Source organism: Macaca thibetana, chromosome 3 (assembly GCF_024542745.1).
Source record: "Macaca thibetana thibetana isolate TM-01 chromosome 3, ASM2454274v1, whole genome shotgun sequence".
In the NCBI taxonomy this organism is placed as follows: Eukaryota; Metazoa; Chordata; class Mammalia; order Primates; family Cercopithecidae; genus Macaca; species Macaca thibetana.
Genome location: NC_065580.1, coordinates 61748930 through 61763169, shown reverse-complemented (window position 1 = coordinate 61763169; position 14240 = coordinate 61748930). Strand labels below are relative to the sequence as shown.

Genomic DNA, 14240 nt, shown 5'->3' with positions numbered 1-14240 from the left:
ATAACTAAACTACTGTTTTCAGTTTCAAAATGACATTACAAAAACTACAATAGAAGATTTTCACATTAAATGATTTTACATGAAAGTGATATGCTCTACTTCAACACTTACTTTCTATTTTAGCTATGGATAGCAATGGCCTTTTCCTCAAAGTAATCGTAATGCTTTGGTTTGAAGGAAGCCTGCTATTTGACAAGGAACTACAAGCTGTACCTCCTTGCCAGAATTTTGTTTTTCATAAGCAAATTTGGCTTTTAATGTGTTCTCTTTAGAACATTTACTATTTGCCATGAATTCAAACACTTGCTGTCAGCAAACCAACTATTTTGATACTGCAATGAAGAGGAGGACTGCATGCTCTTCGTTCATAGTTTCAGTAAATCAGCTAATCTGAAGGTAGCTATTCCCTTTTGATGGCTTCTGAGATTATTTGCATATAGTCAAAAAGCAGATGTGTACAAAATTGTTAATCCACAAAGATTTTATGTCCAAGAATGAAGATAAAAACATTAATGCATGCCTGGGGCAGGTTGAGTTCTCTCTACATTAAAAAAAGTGTATATATATGTGTGTGTGTATGTATATATCTGTTTAAAATATATTTGGCCTATGGGGCCGAGGCTATATAAAAGTCTCCATTGATAACTCAGATCTCAGAGTGTCTGCAAAAGTGTAAAAGTATAAATAATTGTCCCTGTATTGAAACACATCCAGAATTAAACAATATATTCTTGCAAAAGGCAATTAAAAGTTTTCAAGGAATGGAATGCCTTTTAAGTTTTTTTCAGATGTTCAGTTAGCAAATAGTGAGAATTGCAGAGCTTTTTCATTTTGTGGACCTCAGTTTCTTTCCAAGCATCTGTGCACATTGGAATTAAAATGCATGGAAAAAATGTGTGTGTGTGTGTGTGTGTGTGTGTGTGTTTTGTTTTTTTGACAAAGCATCTTTTGCTTATTTTCTGTTCTACTGGATATTTTTCTGACAGCCTGTTGCCAACGATGTTCTTATGTTGCATGTAGGATTTTACCTAATGAAACCAAGGCATGAATTATATCAAAAGACTAGTACAAGGTTATCTGTTTTGTTTTAAATGCCTTTCCATGCAGTCCTTACTACATTATATCTGTCACTATATGCTTCTTCCTGAACAGTTCTCTCAAGAACTTTTATGGAGTTTTTCCAGACTGTTGAGATAAACTAGTTTCCTAGGAAATCAGAGTTATGTGTTTTAAGACTCTCTTGAGGGTTCCTTATTCTGCTTTCCAGTAGGTCACTTAAAATGAATTGAATAAAACTAGATATTTTTGCAAAGATGCTGCATCTCCCAGATAATGTTTACAATGTCAGGTCAAGAAGAATACCAGTATAAACAGTGCTAGACATACTCTCGCTAAACTTCCTAGAGTAGCTTTTCCCTTTTAAGTGATTTTCAGGATAAAGCTCACAACAAATAACGTTATTGATACATTTCCTTATATGAAACATCATGGAGGTTATTCATCAAGGATGAAAGTCTTCAAGAAAGAGAATGCAGAGGCCATGATTCTAAGAGATAGCTGCTGAAATCTTACCAATAGAAATTGTCCAACACCTTGGTGACTACTATAGTTAATTATTGCAGTAAAATATTAATTATTATTACATTTTATGTGCACATCATTTAAAGTATCTTGGCAAGATGACTCTTAAACATGAATATTTTAATTTATTTGCAATTTAGCCAAAAATATGGGATGGACATTTAAAGCCAGATGTTGCCTCATAAACCTCACGTCTAAAAGTTAAGTATTCTCTTCTTTGTGAACAGCTTCAGTTAGGGGATGGTTAGGCCTTTTTTCAAGGGTCCATGGAATAAAAAGAAAAAGTATGTTTAAGGAACGTAAATGGATGAAACCACCATGGGAAATTTTTGGAGACCAGGATTGTGTATTCCAAATTATCTGTAAGATCATTCTGTAGACTTAAGATAGTTCTGAAATAAGATTTTTTGTGTTTTTCTTTATCTTCCCTGACCATCCTCATTTGCAATGAGATGGTGAATTAAGGCACATATATGCATCTGTGGTCTGATGAGTTCTGAGCCAGTCCTATATGTAGGTAAGCACCTTGAAAGAAATATAAACATTCTTAGTAGTGCAGGAGGCAATCATCAACTGTGATGAAATTTGGCTTTGTGTTTGTCTGTGTCTCTTTCCCTGCTCTTCTACCATGATATTTATTCTTTTTTGGAGTATCAGTGCCCAAACGCTCTTCCTTGATTGATCAAATTCAAATTCTTGTTTTTATGTCTCACCCATGATTTGAGCCCTCTCCCCTCTAAAATTCAAAGGAAGCCTTCTGTCTCAAACCATTGGATAAGCAGAATCTTCCTAGTGATGTCATTTTAAAGAGAGTTTAATAGCACAGATAAATCTCTGCTGTGTAAACCATTTAAATGCGGACCATATTTTTTAAGAGGTAATTATTTCATCGTTCTCTTCTGACTTGTGATTGTTACTGCCAAACACTGTTTCAGAAGAGGAGCTTCTGGGGTATCTGCTTCTGAAACTTTGCTTGCCAATGTCTTGGCATAAAGTCATGGAGCAGGTTTTGAAAGAATGCTTCCTGGGGTTTTCCCCTTTCTAACATCAGATACCGTCTCCTTAGAACATTAGATTCTGTCCTAAAACAAAGTCATCATTTTAAATAGATATCAGTGGTGCATAATAAAGTAGTTCTGATAAGCTGAGCATGGCCAGGAAAAAAACTGCTCTGTATGTTGTATTTTGTAATAATAAAGCACAAGGACTTTTAAATAAAATTAATAAGATACCCGAATACCCATATGGTAGATTGAGGGACAGAACATTAGGATAAGAAGAATAAAGATGTTTTGAAGGATATGGACTTGAAGAAGTGTAAAAGATAGTTGAGTGTTATCCATAAAGGACTAAATGATAACAACCAACATTAGAGAAAAGTGTGGCCTTATATTTTTTTTCATGCTCGCTATGATTCTTCTATTTTTTGTCATTCTGAATTGAAGGTCAAAAATTTGCTCCACATAAAACATAATACAAATTTATCACGGGCAAGTACTCTGCAAAGTTGTTGTTTATAAATAATGAGGCAAGGACTTCAAAACATGTAAAGCAATTATTCCTTTTAAATTATATCACAGAGAAGATTTCTAGCAGTTTTTAAGAGACAGAACTGGATTTCCACCTTATGTCTAGTTAAGTACATTTGTGAATATTTTTCTCGTGCTTTTATCTGACAGTGAGAGTGGTTCTGTTTCTGACCTTGGTAATGTGGTAGGTTAAAAGCAGTGCAAGTTTTATGTTTAAGGGAAAAAAAAAATCATGAGTTGGTAATGGATGAAAACTGGAAATTAAGAGATTTTTGGAATGCTCAATTAACATTACATGTAATTTAGTTTTGAATTTTGTAGATACCAGGAAAATACCAGGAATGCTGGTCATTTATATTTCTCACCAGTCTTTCATCTCTCCTAAATTCAGACACAGCGTGATGAATGTTAGACTATTTTATTTTAATCTTATAGAACTTGTTTGTACTTCATTGTGTAGTATTTGGCGACAATTCATAATTTGGCAAGGTAGGAGAATCGTATCAGAGAAACGACTGAAAATAACTTTTAATGTCTATTAAAATGCATCTATGGGACATAGTATTAACACACAGAATTTATGCAAAATCACTAATTTTTCTCACATAACCTAAGGCAGAATTTCTCAACCTCAGGACTATTGACAGTTTGGATCAGACAGTTCTTTGAAGTGAGAGGGCGGGGGGGCGCTGTCCTGTGCGTTGTAGGATTTTAGTGGCATCGTTGGCCTCTACATAGTAAATGCCAGTAAGTAATCCCTCCTCAAGTCATGACAATAAAAAATGTCTCCAGATATCATCAGATGTCCCCTGAGGGGCAAAACCACCCTGGGTTGAAAACCACTGATCTAAGATTTTACTTTAATGCAGATATTTAGTTGAATCTGCATAGTAAATTGACCCATGATACATGTTTCTGTGGCCAGTGGTGTCCAATTCTGTCTGACTCTCATAATCCTGATGTGGTGTTTGCATTTTGCTAAAGTTTTGTCACATCAGTGAGTTTTATTCATTAATTCCCGATAACGAGTATGCTATTAAAACAGGTAAATTGGATAGTTCAAATTATTTTCTAAATTAAGCTGTTAAATTTAGTGCTTGGTGAAGCAGGAAGTGTAATTATGTAATGTACAGTCAAATGTCCAGGGGTAAATTTCCCTTGTTCCTGGAGATCTGTGAATTTCCTGAAGGAAAATTTTGCAGTGAAACATGTCTTTAGCAGAAAGGTACTAGTGTCTGTTCTTTCCTGCTGGGTCTGGAGCGGAAATTAGGCAATCTATCCTGCCCAAGTGCATACTGCATAAAATGCTTTGTAGACATCAGGAAGGCTGGACAGTTGCCAGGGTGGCCTGTGGGCAAGCTGTAATTAACATGGACACACACTCTTGCTGAGGGTGTTTGTTTCACCTGGGAAAGCTGCATAGTAAACTAATGAAGATTTTTTTTTCTTGGCTGAAAGTACTTGGCTTTTTTTCAGAGAGGTACAATTACAGAGACCCCAAAACAATAAAAGCACTTTGGGGACAGGCTTATGACGCTATGACGCTTTAATTGTAGGCATATAATGTTCAATCTTATATGTGGCTCTGAAGTTTTATAGGGCTGGCCTGAACTCTGATACACCAAAAATAGCTTGGTGAGTATGAAAAGAATACCATGTGTTTCTGCTCATCTACTTTTTCTGTAAATGGAGAATGCTTGTTGTCTTATAGGACAGTGCACTTACAAAAATGACACCACAAAGTGGTGTATTATAGAAACAGAGAAATCCCAGTAATCACTGTCTACATTGGATAGGAGGGAATGCTATTGCATGAGGGAAAATCAGAATTACGTGAGGGAAGCACAGAATCTCTGTTACAGAATAATCTTTTGCTTTATTCTATCAAAAAGTAGTATCTTTGCTTCTTTTTCTTCTTTCTACAGACAAGAAATAATACATTATTTCACTTCTTTAGTTGATTGGCATTAATGGGGGTCTTAAATATTTCAGATGCATTCTCCTCTTATTGTCTCATATGGTTTGGCTGTGTCCCCACCCAAATCTCATCTTGAATTGTAGTTCCCATAATCCCCATGTGTCGTTGGGGGAGCGGGTGGGGACCAGGTGGAGACCAAGTGGAGATAATTGAATCAGGGGGCTGGTTTCTCCCATCCTATTCTCATGATACTGAGTTCGTTCTCACAAGATTTGATGGTTTTATAAGGGACTTCCTCCTTTGCTCGGCACTCATTTCTCTCTCCTGCTGCCATGTGAAGATGGATGTGTTTGATTCCATTTCCACCATGATTGTAAGTTTTCTGAGGCTTCCCAGCCTTGTGGAACTGTGAATTAATTAAACCTCTTTCCTTTATAAATTACCCAGTCCTGGGCAGTTCTTTATAGCGGCGTGAGAACAGACATACATTGTCTTCGGAAAGACTAGAAAGACCCATGTTGATGTGGTTAGTGTCTCCTTTTAATATTGTCCTCTCCATAATACTTTTTTTGTATGCCATTTTATTTACAAAACATAAATATGTTACATTCTCACTATATGTAAAACCTAATGCATTTTTCACACATTGATCTCCCCCTTTTTTAAGGTATTCAATATTTATAAATGATCAGAAGGATCACTGCCTTTCCCTTTCCTACTACAGACAAATTTGGTAAATGTCTATTCTATACCTACTATCATTTTATTTGAATTCGGCTCTTCCCTTTGTTTACAGTCATGTTGGATGTGACTAGGACCCTCTGGTTTTTGCCCATAGTTTAGCCTAATTGTTAATAGTGCCCTTTCACTCTCAAAAGCGTTCAGGTCAGACAACAGATTTTATGGTGGCCCTATGCTGAGGCTATCTCACTAATATGTCTGCCATATGGTGTGATCTTTAGGAAATTTGGATTATGTATTACTAATGTGTATATGTAACACGTAGTAAAACTATGTATTTATCAACTTCTATACATATATGTAGATTGTAGATATATTAACTTGAATAAACCACAATGACTGAGAAACACTTCTTGACTCCTCATGTGCTGGATCATTCTTTCCTTTACATGCATTAAGAAATGGGATAATTACTACGTATTGCATTCCACAATAGCAGTTTAAGAGCTTTAAACAGCTGTGAGTAGCCAAGTTATGCAAACCATTAATATCAAGAACAATCCTAATTTAGGCATTACATATGAGACTGCTGTCGAGTCTCATGAATTGACTTGTGCTCCCCCAAAATTACTGTGTTGAATTTCTAACCCCCAATACTTCAGAATGTGACCTTATTTTGAAATTGGGTCTTTGCAGATGTAACTAGTTAGGATCAGATCATATTAGAGTAGGGTGGGCGCTTAATCCAATATGATACATGTTCTTATAAAAAGGAAGAATTTGGACACAGACATATACACAGGATCAGTGCTATAAATGGAGAGTGCATGTGAATATTGGAGTTATGCTGCCACACACCAAAGAACTACTAGTAGCAAGGGGAGAGAACTTGAACAGATCTTTCCTGAGAGCTCTCAGAGGGAGCATGACCCTGCTGACGCCTTGATTTCAGACTTCTAGTGTCCTGAACCCTGAGACAATACATTTATGTTGTTTTAAGCCACCCAGTTGACAATAGTTTGTTATGGTAGCCTGAGCAAACTAATCCAGACACCATTACCTTCTTTTTGCTGCTCTGTTGGGATGGTCACGACATCACTATTCAGTCATTTAAGGACTGGTGGATCATGCTGTCATATACCACAATTATTACAGTGATTACATTTTAAATGAGATTTTTAAATTATTTATTTATGTATTTTTTATTTATTTTATTTTTCGAGATGGAGTCTCGCTCTTTTACCCAGGTTGGAGTGCAGTGGTGCAATCTTAGCTAACTGCAACCTCCACCTCCCAGGTTGAAGTGATTCTCCTACCTCACCCTCCTGAGTAGCTGGGATTACAGGTGCCCGCTATCATGCCCAGCTAATTTTTGTATTTTTAGTAGAGACGGGGTTTCACCATGTTGGTCAGACTGGTCTTGAATTCCTGACCTCAAGCAAACCATCCGCCTCGGCCTCCCAAAGAGCTGGGATTACAGGTGTAAGCCACCTCGCCTGGCCTAAGTGAGATATTATTAAAAAATAATTCCTTTAGAGTATTTAGTATTGAATCTTTCCTGTATTTGGATTCCCAGATACGATTTTTTACTGGCTGTGTGTACACATAATGATCTATACACACTGATTCATCCATCTTGCTTTTCTTCTGGGCATTTTTTCTCTTATAAGAAAATATACATTAATAAATTAAGATTAATCTAAATCTAAAGCAAATAAGCCTGATTTTAAAAAAAATGTAGTGCATTAACCTAAAGACAAAATTCAAAGTCTTATGTGGCACACAGACTATGAGTGGGTAAGAGCCATACATAACCTACCCGACCAGAGTGAGAGTATATGCAATGTTGCCCATTTATTAAGTCCTACCAGATCAAAATTTCAGGTATTTTTTTCTTTTTTTTCTTTTTTTTTGAGGTGATTTGGCTCTTGTCACCCAGGCTAGAGTGCAATGGCGTGATCTCAGCTCACTGCAACGCCTCCTGGGTTCAAGCTATTTTCCTGCCCCAGCCTCTTGAATAGCTGGGACTACAGGCTCCCACCACCACGCCCAGCTAATTTTTGTATTTTTATTAGAGATGGAGTTTAATCATGTTGGCCAGGCTGGTCGCAAACTCCTGACCTCAGGCGATCTGCCCGTCTTGGCCTCCGAAAGTGCTGGGATTACAGGTGTGAGCCACCGCGCCGGGCCAATTTCAGGTAATTTTATGCAACTTGAAGACTTCATGCCTAGGGAATTTTTCTTGCATTCTTGGACAAAGAGATTTGTATCTGATGTGTCTTCCTGTACTCTTCTGTGGTGCAACGACAGGGGATCTGCTCCAGGTTTGGAAAATGTGATGGGTGAATAGGATGATTCTTGCCAGACAGATTTCCCAAGAAATAAAGGGAAACTTTAGATTTTTAAAGATTTGTTTAATGAAAAAGGGAGCTAATTTAGAAAGCTGTTTTTTCTTCTTCCTCTAAATAAGGTATTGTGAGAATAGTACCTTCTATTTTGGTACATTTTAAGTTAAGATAATATGAATTTGTTAATATGTGCATTGTTAGAATGATAATGATGTGATTATAAATATGAATGAATACCTATAACCAGTTCACTAAGACTGTTTTTACAGAGGTGTACACTTCTAGGGTGTGTGGACATGTAGAATTAAAGGCCAGGCTCACTTTGTGCTGTTAGTGCTGGCTGTTGAGTGTTAAGTTCAACTTCTTGAAGAAGACATTTTTACAATAAACATTCTGAACACATACACCTCCTCAGAATGGATCAGAATTACTTGTAGGCTGAATCAGTATAGTGTGTCTTCTCTTTCCGGACTTGATACTATGTTCACCCTGGCCTCCCTGGATGGAATGCTTTTATACATGCTTTTAATATTCATTGCTACTCTTGCTTCCCACAAATTAGTATGTAATAGATTATTGTCCATAGCTATGTTTAGTAGGTCTTCCCACTATTTATTTCTTTTGCCATGTTTGTTTCATGTTTCCTTAACCAGTTCTGTAATATGTGTGTGGGGTCAGATGTGATTATGGCATTTCATACTAGCCAGGGGTCCTTGGGTACAGCAATAAACGTCTCTGAGTCTCCATTCCTCATCAGTAAAATGCATTCAAATTCACTCTCTTCTCTAGTACCATGTGTCGTTGTGACTTTCAAATGAGGCAATGTATATGTGAATACTTTGAAGACTGTAGAGCACAGTATTTACATGTGATATCAGGCTATTCATCTTCTTCACTAAGCCATCATGTTGGATTTTTATAGCATTAATCTTGCCTTTAGGTTGGCGAATGGGCTGCTTGAGGACTGCTTTTTCTGAGCTCATCTTGTATTTGAAATGAAGTTTGGACATCATTAGAAGTGATGAAGTGCAGATACCAGTAATTGCATGCTCTGATTTTGCTCCATAAATAGCCTCCAGGTTTATTTGTTGACCAACCAAATAAAATTTTGACTGTATTATTATTACATCTCAGATTATTATTCTAGTACTTCATTAGTTAAACTTTTGACAGATATAAAGTAATTTGTAAATGTTTTTCAGGATTGTATATCATTAATGAAATAATTCAAGGTATATTTTCATTTTATATATATTATATTCTGTATTGAGTTTATATATGTGTGTGTGTGTATATATATTAATCAAATAATAAGCATTTCCTATCATAGTTCAAGCAGTGTATTAGTCTCTGAAGAAACAAAGCCAGTAGAACAAGGTCGTTTCTCAGATCATTTATAGGCTCATTTTAACAATAATTAACACATTAAGTATTTATATCTACCACCTTAAAAGCTTTATATTTTCCTAAATTACTTTGTCTTTACAAAAGATTTGACTGCAATTAAGACTTACTGTTTATAATGGTGCCATTTGGGAAAGAATGGTAATATCTCAACAAATGTTTTTCTGCCAAGTATGAATAATAGAACAAGTCCATTTATTTTCATAAGGAATGGTAGGGCTTGAGAGCCAAACTCAATGTCAGCCATTGTCCTGGGGCTCCCTAGGGAGATGTGGGTCATGAGGGTGAAGCTCTGTAGCCAGGCAGAGGTGGGAAGACTCTGAAGAGGCACTTCACAGCCCTGGCCTGAAAATGCAGACACAACAGTTCTTTGGCAGAGAAACCAGGGCATGAGTAGAAATAAACTTGCTGATGACCCATTTTCCTTGAGTAAATGTTAAATATTAGAGATGAAAAATTAATAAATTAATACAAAGTTTCTTTTGCACAGATATATAAAAATTGTTCCTCAGACAAAATATAAAAGATTAAAAGTGATTGACTAAGAAATGTTCAACTAAGAACTACTTGGAAATGTTATGTGAGAAATACTGAGGTAGTCTATCAAAATCTGTTTGACATGAAAACAAATAATATGTAGATGTAGGACTCATTCAAATAATACTTCTCTAATTTTTAAGATTAAATTACTACAGTTAAGAGAATTTAGCAAACTAAATACTTCACTTTTAACAACTGTTAATGCTTACTTGAATGGCTTATAAACACTTTAGAGCTTTCTCCTTTTGTCATTTGACAGAAATAACAGGAAATGTTTCTGTTGTTAATTCTGAATGAATTCTGAATTTAACACAATGTTTTGATAATCTCAAGGGAGATGTATAATGTTCACTCTAAATAGACTTTTTGAATATCAAGTACTTTTTAACATAGATTTCGGCATAATTTTCCCCATTTATACCAATAATTGATGATTTTCTGATCAGATCATGATGTTTTCTGATTAGAAAATCATCAATTCTTGGTATATTTTTCAGAAATAAACTGAGTAGTTACCAAGAGACTAAGAAATGATTTCCATGTTCTTTGAGAACCAAATCAGAGAAAATGGTTTAAATAGTTACAAGCACTAGGCTGGGCACAGTGGCTCACGCCTATAATCCCAGCACTTTGGGAGGCTGAGGTGGGCAGATTACTTGAGGTCAGGAGTTTGAGACCAGCCTGATCAACATGGTGAAACCCCATTTCTACTAAAGATACAAAAAATTAGCTGGACTAGTGGCGCCTGCCTGTAATCTCAGCTACTTGGGAGGCTGAGGCAGGAGAATCGCTTGAAATTCATAATCATAAAAAGATTCACCTGGAGGTGAAGGTTGCAGTAAGCTGAGGTTGTGTCTTCGCACTCCAGCCTGGGTGACAGAGCAAGGCTCTGTCTCAAAACAAACAAACAAACAGCAACAACAAAAGCACTGATAGCTTTGAACAGAGTTACAGATGTGTAAGTGAAGCCCTGAACAGTTTCTGGAAGACTGATCAAGTGTCTAGATACAAGTACCTGTGAGATGTGGCCTGTTTTGTGTTTGTGTTTTTAATGCACAGATAACATTGTATATATTTATTGTATACATGATGTTTTGAAGTACTTCACTGGTGTCTTGATCAAAGTTTATATTTAAAAATGACTTGTCATGTATTTGGTGACACCTACGTGGATGGCAGCGCAGTAGCACCATTTGAGATTTAGGTGAAGTGGTAATGATGAATTATGAAAGAGGATTTTTGGAGGATTTGCAAATCCAGATAATGGGGAGTGTGTGTGTGTGTGTGTGTGTGTGTGTGTGTGTGTGTGAGAGAGAGAGAGAGAGAGAGAGAGAGAGAGAGAGATTAGTTTTCGTTTGGCTTGAGGTAAGGAGTTTAGCATCTTGAGGTACTCTCAATTGCTGTGAATTTTTTTTTTTTTTTTTTTTTTTTTTTTTTTTTTTTTTTTTTTTTTTTACTTCTCAGCAAATGTAGACATGTCCTGTGCATACCTGTTGTGAGAAATGCATTAAAATGCAGAAGTGTCTGCAGTGAAGACTACTACTCAGGAAAAATTCCCCAAGATATTTTCTACTTCTAGCTCTTCTGCTCCATATGCCAGAAAGAATGGGAAGAGGCAAGATGTCCACATACCATTATGGAGAAAAGACTTTGAGGGTTTGGATTCTTGGATGTACATGTAGGTGCTTATTTTAAAATGTCAGCAACATATTTCAAATAATATTACTTCTTTATCTTTTGAACCATCAGCTGTTTATTTGGCTAAAGATTGTTGTTAGCAATAATAATAATTGGTGGCATCTATTGAGTGCTAGATACCAAGCAGTATGATAGTATTTTGCTTATATTATTTAATTCTGATCTCAATTCTATAAAACAGGGAAAGACATTATTTTCTCTTTTTTATAAATGAAGACACTGAAGTATTGAGCAGTTAAATCACCTGTTCTGGCTATATAGACAGTAATAGTGGGCAGGGCTGTAACTCAGGTCTATCTGATTTCAAACTTTCTCTCAACCACTACATTGCATTTCCCTCTCATGCAGAGCTGCTCAGGCACCAGAGTATTTAAAATAACATTTATAATAAATATGGACTTACTTGGAGGGCCATTAAAAGATGTTGTTAACAAGTTCATAGTTTCACTTTCTCTAGACTAGTGATTGTTACCTGGAAGACGTTTAGACTGCCATCTCTCTAGATAAAGGAATAGCTTTTAAAACTCTTGCTTCTCTCAAAGAATATGTAAAGTATTAATGGAATAAACATTTTGTTTTCCAGAGTAATACATGTGAAAAAAATCTTCAAAGTAAAATAGGCAAATGAATATCAAAGAAGCTTATTTTAGAATGTAATCCTATGAGAGAGAGGGCAGTCTTGAAAGATTAAAAAAGATTCTTTTTATGATTATGAATTTGAAACAGCTGGAATGAATGCAGTCATGAGGATCATTTCTGAAAGTGAGGTATATAGAAAGTTAAAAGACTCATCGCTTGGTACTGAGATCACCTGCTTCGTAACAGACAGAAATAGAAGAGTACAAGTGTTAAGAATTCATTCTGCCTTCCCTGTGCTTTTGTCGCTTTATTTTTAGAGCTCTGCTAGCAGCAGTTGGGAGCAGGGTTTGCCCTTATGCGCCTGCTCAGTCAGACTCGCCTTCTCTCTTGCAGTCTGCCTCCCTTGACAGGTGTGAGGGACTTCCTAAGTGTCGCAAGCCAGACACCTGGCATCAGCCACCCTGATGTAGCGTGCACCTTCAGACCACTGAGCTCATGAAAGAGGTAATTTTTCTACTGCCTGTTAACATGCGTTAGTTTTTTCTTAAGGCTAAGCCAATCAGAATGAAAGATGTTGGATAGATAGCAGTACAAAAGTGATAAACAATATGTAATAACAAAATGGATTAGATAAACTGCTATGATGGATTGATTCATAAGGAAAGGATGAAAAGGTATATTTTAGGGCCTCCCTTACACAACCTAAGCAGATATCATAAAAGTCTCAAATCACACAAACATACCTTTTCTTGTAATAAAGCAGAGCACTTTTTTCCTACTAAAATTGTGCATGTGTGTTTATGTTTCTGAAGAAATCAGAGGAACTATTATTTAGAGATTTATCTAAAGCATGCTACTCAGGGGAAAAGTAAGTGTAATAGTTTAAGAGGTAAAGAGTCACAGTTTCAAATACATGCACCAAATAATGACATTTTGTTCAATGATGGGCCACGTATATGGCAGTGGTCCCATGAGATTATGATACTCTGTTTTTCTGTAGCTTTCTGTGTTGATGTATGTTTACATATACAGACACTTATCATTGTATTACAGTTACCTACAGTATTCAGTAGGGTAGCATGTTGTTTGCAGCCTAGGAGCAATAGGCTATACCATACAACTTAGATGTGTAGTAGGCTATACTATCTAGGTTTGTATAAGCACACTCTATGATGTTTGCACAATGACAAAATCGCCTAGCAATGCATATCTCAGAATGTATCCCTATTATTACGTGTTGCATGACTGTATTTAAAACCCAGAAAACAACAGTGTGCAGAAGAGACCTTAGGCAATGATTTTCTCAGGAACTCTTAGCAATCACATTGTTCATTGGAATTACGAGAGGTGCAATGGCTTTATACAACAGATACATATTTGAATCTCCTGGAGAATTTAAAAAAGTTATGAGTGCCTCGGCCCTACCCTAGAGATTCGGATAATTGGCCTGACATTGGTATTTTTAAGAATCTACCTAGATGATTTTAATATGTAGCCAAGGTTGAGAACCACTGAATAGGAGAACCTAACAGTAGCTAGTTTCTGCTTTTGCCAGTGCTTGCATCATCTTGGGTACCACACTTTACTTCTTCATATTTCAGTTTCCTGAATTAAGAGGCTACCAGAATAAACAGACCTTTAAAAAACTGGGGAACTCTGTAAGGTGCATTCAGAATTATTTACATCCACTTATATTTGGCTTGCATGACTTGCAGAAAACAACATTTTAAAATGTACTAACATTAATTGAAAAAAAAGTCATAAGACTTTCATTATCTGATAATCAACAAGTAATAGTCACTCAAATGTTTGTTGAATACCTACTATGTAGAAGGCACTGATGGAGAGACTACGGATTTTGGCCTTTTATTTGTTCTCAAGTAATTACAAGCGGGGGAACTCATAGATATAGCCAAAGAAATCATTAATATTTCAAAGCTGTGTGTGCCTCACAGCTATGTA

The 14240-nt window shown here is 36.2% G+C and overlaps 1 protein-coding gene across 7 annotated transcripts in view; it reads left to right on the top strand.

Moving 5' to 3' along the window:
- Positions 1-14240, top strand: part of CACNA2D1 (calcium voltage-gated channel auxiliary subunit alpha2delta 1) — a 501837-nt gene that overhangs the window by 20253 nt on the left and 467344 nt on the right. Inside the window, exon 1 of one of the 7 annotated variants that reach the window (XM_050782810.1) lies at positions 11453-12782. The exons of the other annotated variants lie outside the window; for them this stretch is intronic. The gene's annotated coding sequence lies outside the window, so the exon portion shown is untranslated. Of the gene's footprint in view, positions 1-11452; positions 12783-14240 lie in introns of those variants that run through there. 7 annotated transcript variants of the gene reach the window in all.